This window comes from Marmota flaviventris, chromosome 17, assembly GCF_047511675.1.
Source record: "Marmota flaviventris isolate mMarFla1 chromosome 17, mMarFla1.hap1, whole genome shotgun sequence".
NCBI classification, from domain to species: domain Eukaryota; kingdom Metazoa; phylum Chordata; class Mammalia; order Rodentia; family Sciuridae; genus Marmota; species Marmota flaviventris.
Window position 1 is genome coordinate 7,864,839 of NC_092514.1, and position 6,199 is coordinate 7,871,037.

A 6,199-nucleotide genomic window follows, 5' to 3' on the forward strand; every position below is an offset into this window, starting at 1 on the left:
CAAAGGAACACCCCTAGTGATCCACCTCCTCCAGCATCTCCCCACCTGGCTGCAGTTACCACTCAGAGGTGCAGTAGTTGGACTGTGAGAGTTGTAATCTAATCCATATCAATGAATTAATCCACTGATTAAATTACAACTTTCACTTCCAACCGTTCCACCTCTGTATAATTCTTGCCCTGTCTCACACATGAGTTTTGGGTGACACCTCTTATTTAAACCATAACAGGTTGTTTGTTGCTTGCTATTATTCACCTCATGGACATGCTTGTCCAGATTCAATGTTTTCTCCTTTATGAAAGAAAATGCATGTTGCTGTCCCACAAAACAGTTGCTTTAGGCTGGCGCTCAGTGAATGGCTAAACATGACACACCCACTGTATAAGCCCATTTGGTATACATTATGGTGGGATATACAAATTATTTCTAAACTACTTTTCCTTGGCCTGGCTTCCTTTTAGAGACTGTAGTATTATAATATTTATTTTTGTGTTCTCCTTAATTACAGATAAGCAGTGATCATATGCCTTCTGACAGCTTCTGAGAAAACATGAACATTTGGAAAGATGTGAGTGTGATTTGATAGAGGAACTTTTCTTTATGTCTTTCTCCTTTCCTTCTGCTAAAATGGCTAGATCCTTAGTGTCTCATACACACCAGGGGTGACCTTCCCCATAAGAAGAACAACAGAGATAGACTGAGGTATCTTTACCATGAATTCTTCAATGACTTGATAGACAGCACTGAGTTACTACTGTCCTCTAAAAATATTTTTAAGTAAAAAAAAAAGTAAACTACTAGCATTTAGACAGTTTGTTACTTTCACTCTAAAAGCATTTCAAACTTCTAGTTCCCAAATTGTCATCTCAGATATCATAGTTTCCTGGAGATATTGTAACCAGGTACCATAGAACTCATGTTTTCAACCAGAAAAAATATATCCCTTTGTGGTTTTGGAGGCTGAAAATGCAAACCTAACATTCCAAGGATCACTGTTCCAAGAATTGTGAGGGAATCTTTGTTACAGTCTTTCCCTTAATTTCTGGGGGCCTCAGGTGTTTTGTGACTTGCAGATGGTGTTCTCCCTATATCCTTATATTTACCCTTCTGTCTCCAAATCTCCTTTTTAGGAGAACATTAATCATATTGGAAGAGGATACACTTTAATGCCCTCATTTTAACTTGATCACCTGAAAAGACCTTATTTTCAATAAGGTCTCATTTACAGATACTGAAAAGTTAGGTCTTCAACCTCCTTTAACCCATAATATCAGGGGTTAGCATAGTAAACTATTTCACATTGTGAACTGAGCTCAGATTATTTATCAAACCCAGCTTTTTATATATAGTTCTCCTTTTTCACTCCATTAATACAGGTCCCTAGAAGGAAAGGAAATTGTAATTACTATATATATATATATATATATATATATATATATATATATATAGAGAGAGAGAGAGAGAGAGAGAGAGAGAGAGATGTTTTTTCTATTTTATTATTATTAATTTAATTGTATATATTTATTATAGATATTCATTGTAGATATTTGTAAGCTATTTTAACCAATGTGATATATGTATAAGAAAACAAAGTTTAAGTGTTTATTAATAGATCAATAAGGCACACGTAGTATATGAAATCTAAGACATTTTATTTGTTGCATGCATAGAAATATAATGGACTCAAATTTTTAATCATACAAACCTTCATTTTTATTATGAAGCTGAATATTTAACTTTTAATTTAAATTTTTTTCTTAATCTTTTATCATATTCTCCTTAAAAATTCCTATTCTTACTTTCTAAAATTTTTTGTAATTAGTTCTACATGACAGTAGAATGTACTTTGATACATCATACATAGATGAAGTATAATTTCTCATTCTTCTGGTTTTACATGATGTAGAATCCAATCCCACTGATCTTATTGTAATTCATGTACATAGGGAAATAATGTCTGATTAATGAATTCAAATTTTTACAATAAAAAAATTATCAAAAATAAATGTGAGTTCAGATGTGTCTTAGATATAATGATTTGATTTTCCCTGGATATATACCCAGGATTGGGATTGCTGCTTGCACAGTAGTTCTGTTCTTATATTTTTAGGAAGATCCATGTACTTTTGTCCATAACGTCTCAGTAATTTGTATTCCCACCTATAATGCTAATGAAATCCCCTTTCTCCACATCTGTACTAGCATCTGTAATTTGCTTTTTTGATAATAGGTACTCTAACTCATAAGAGGTAATCTCACACTGTTAATTGATTTACAGTCCCTTAACATATGTGAAAATTCCAAGAGAATTTAAATGCCAGTTGAAAAAGATAGCCAATTAATAGCCAATTAAAAGAGCTAAGCCCATGGGCCTGGAATAAATTCATCAAATTTATAGAAAGAAGTCCTGCCGCAGTCTGGCTGGGCACAAAATCACGAGCCACCACACAGCTTGTAGATTCAAACAGCAACTCTTTATTCCCGAACTCACACCAGCCGTCTACAATCACGTTCTGGGGAAATCCACGTTCTCTGCCCAAATCCACCCCCACTGGGCTTCTGTCTCCCAAAAAATACTGTCTGAATCCCGTGAGAACTCAAGGGGAACTCAGGCAGCAGGATACGCCCTATTCCCAGCAGGAATAACCTTAAACCTGGAACCTAAACCAGGAACGCCTTAAACCCGGATCTGCCCTGGTCCTTGAGCAAGGTCACCTACATGCAATGTCACTGCAAAATGTTCTATTTCCAGGAGTCCTTCCACTAAGCAACATGGGGTATGCTGGCAAGGAAATTGTCATACCTACTTGGCTAATGGCTCCCAGCAAAGTCCCATGAACATAGGAATATATTAAGACCATTCAAAATGCCCCCAAATACAGGATATCTATGCCACCCCTCAAAATTACACCTAAGCACACATTTAATAATAAAATATAGTATTATAATAAATAATATATAATGTAATATAAAACATATATGGTATAATATGATGTATACTATAATATAAAACATAATATATAATATAATATAATATTATGTAATATAATAATTTAATATTATACAGCTAGATATTTTTCCATTAGCACATGGAAAAGGAAAGATCACTATTGCTTCTAGTCACCATTATCATCATGATCCCAGCTTGTGCAGGACACAAGGTCATATACAAAAATCAGGTTCATTGCTTTATAACCATATTGAGCAAAAAGGAACACAAAATTTAAGTCAATAGTATTATTTTTATCAAAGGAAAATATGACATGCTTGGAGATGAATTTACTGATATATGTATAAACAATGTATACAAAAGTATAAAACTTACTGAGAGAAACTAAAGATGAAAACATAGCTGAAGCAAATTTAAGCAAGAAGAGAAATACTGGAGACAGCACAATACTTGATCTCTGATTATACTACAGATCTGTAGTAACAAAAAAAGAGTGATATTGGCATAAAAACAGAAGTGATGAACAATAGAATAGAATAGAAGACACAAAAGAAACCCACATGGATACAGATATATGATACCTGACAAAGATTCCAAAAACATACATTGAAGAAAACATTTTTTAACCAATTGTGCTGGGAAAACTAAATAACCATATGAAAAGAAAAAGCATAGATTGCTATCTCTCACCCTCTACAGAAGTCAACTAAAAGTGGTTCAAAGACCTAGGAATTAGATCAGAAATTTTGCAACTTCTAGAAGAAAGCATAGCATAAACCACCCAACATATTGGCACAGCCAACCACTTCTTCAATAACATTTCTAAAGCTCAAGATACAAAACTGAAAATTGGTAAGATAATAGCATAAAATTTGAAAAAAATTGCTTCCACACAGCAAAGTAAGAATGAAAGAAGATCTTTGACAGTTATTCACCAATGGGAGAATAATATTCAGAATATATAAAGATATATAAAAAGGACACACACATACAAAAAAAAAAAAAAAACCCTGCAATTAATAACTGGCAAAAAACTAAGCAGATATTTATCAAAAGAAGAAATCGAAATAAAAATAGCCAACAATTATAGAAAAAAATGTTTAACAATCTTAGCAATCAGGGAAATTATAATGAAAACTACACTGAGACATCATATGATTCCAGTTAAAATGACAATCATCAAGAATACAAATAAAGGTGTGTCGGTGTGTGTGTGTGTGTGTGTGTGTGTGTGTGTGAGTGTGGTGTGTGTGTGGTGTGTGTGTGTGTGTGTGAGTGTGCGCGCTCGGAGTGTGTGTATTTGTGCATCGGCGGTCCCGCAGGTCCCAGATGTTGCGGACAGTATGAGGCGAGCGCAGGGGGACAGGGACCAGCAGCTGTCGCCGCCGCTCTCAGTATCATCATGAACTCATGGCTTTTAATTCATTGTGTTCTACCAACAATTACAATCTTTGTGATGCACAAGATGTTCCATATTTGGCCTGTGGGAGCCCTTTCAGCTCAGTGTAGTGAAGAAAGAACAGAAATCTTTGTTCCCTGACTTTGGAAACCTTGTTTAACCTTCAAACTGGCGATGTCAAGGGTTCCAAGTCCTCCACCTCCGGCAGAAATGTCGAGTGGCCCTGTAGCTGAGAGCTGGTGCTACACTCAGATCAAGGTAGTGAAATTCTCCTACATGTGGACCATTAATAACTTTAGCTTTTGCCGGGAAGAAATGGGTGAAGTCATTAAAAGTTCAACCTTTTCATCAGGAGCCAATGATAAACTGAAATGGTGTTTGCGAGTAAACCCAAAAGGGCTAGATGAAGAAAGCAAAGATTACCTGTCACTTTACCTGTTACTGGTCAGCTGTCCAAAGAGTGAAGTTCGGGCAAAATTCAAATTCTCCATCCTGAATGCTAAGGGAGAAGAAACCAAAGCTATGGAGGGTCAACGAGCTTATAGGTTTGTGCAAGGCAAGGACTGGGGATTCAAAAAATTCATCCGAAGAGATTTTCTTTTGGATGAGGCTAACGGGCTTCTCCCTGATGACAAGCTTACCCTCTTTTGTGAGGTGAGTGTGGTACAAGATTCCGTAAACATTTCTGGCCAGAATACCATGAATATGGTGAAGGTTCCTGAATGCCGGTTGGCAGATGAGTTAGGAGGGCTGTGGGAGAATTCCCGGTTCACAGACTGCTGCCTGTGTGTTGCTGGCCAAGAGTTCCAGGCTCACAGAGCTATCTTAGCAGCACGTTCTCCAGTTTTTAAAAAAGTGCCGTGTTTGAACATGGAATGGAGGAGAGCAAAAAGAATCGGGTTGAAATCAATGACGTGGAGCCTGAAGTTTTTAAGGAGATGATGTGCTTCATTTACACGGGGAAGGCTCCAAATCTCGACAAAATGGCTGATGATCTGCTGGCAGCTGCTGACAAGTATGCCCTGGAGCCTTTGAAGGTCATGTGTGAGGATGCCCTCTGCAGTAACCTCTCTGTGGAGAATGCCGCAGAAATTCTCATCCTGGCTGACCTCCACAGCGCAGATCAGTTGAAAACTCAGGCAGTGGATTTCATCAACTATCATGCCTCAGATGTATTGGAGACCTCTGGATGGAAGTCAGTGGTAGTGTCACATCCCCACTTGGTGGCTGAAGCATATCGCTCTCTGGCTTCAGCACAGTGCCCTGTCCTGGGACCGCCCCCCCCCCCCCCCCCCCCCCGCGCAAACGCCTGAAGCAATCCTAAGATCTGCCTTTTGCAGGACTCCGGATTTTCCAGAAATAGCAGCCCCTGTTGCTGCCACTGACCACCAGGTAGACAGCGCAATCTGTGGAGCTTTACTCTGTTGTGGGGAAGAGACTGCATCATGGCCCCAGACTTTTGAAACAGCACTAAATAACTTGGGGAAGCCGAGGGCGGGGGGTGAGGGAAAGGCCCAGGACTCGGGCTACTCAACCTAATGAAAACCCTGTTGCTGCGTCACCCTGTTCCCTTTGGCTTGACCAAGTCTGACTCTGGGATTCAGTTTAGGTGCTGGCCCTGAGCACATCCCAGTCGTGGTACTTCGGAGAAACCTGCCTGCATCTGACTGAGCAGAACAAATTGTCAAGTGCCTGGAGCAAAAAGGAAAAAGAAGAAAGGAAAAAAAAAAAGGACATTTAGTTTTAAGAGAAGGGAAAAGGAAAGAAGAGTTTTTGCAGAATTTTTCAAAATCAGTTTGTGAATTCTAATAGTATTTACGTTGAGAGAAGCAAATTTTAGTCCTTCCAAC

The 6,199-nt window shown here is 38.2% G+C and overlaps 1 pseudogene; it reads left to right on the forward strand.

The window, feature by feature from the left end:
• The first annotated feature begins 4,463 nt into the window (after positions 1 to 4,463).
• LOC139702545 (speckle-type POZ protein pseudogene) lies at positions 4,464 to 5,673 on the forward strand (annotated as a pseudogene).
• Positions 5,674 to 6,199: the final 526 nt, after the last annotated feature.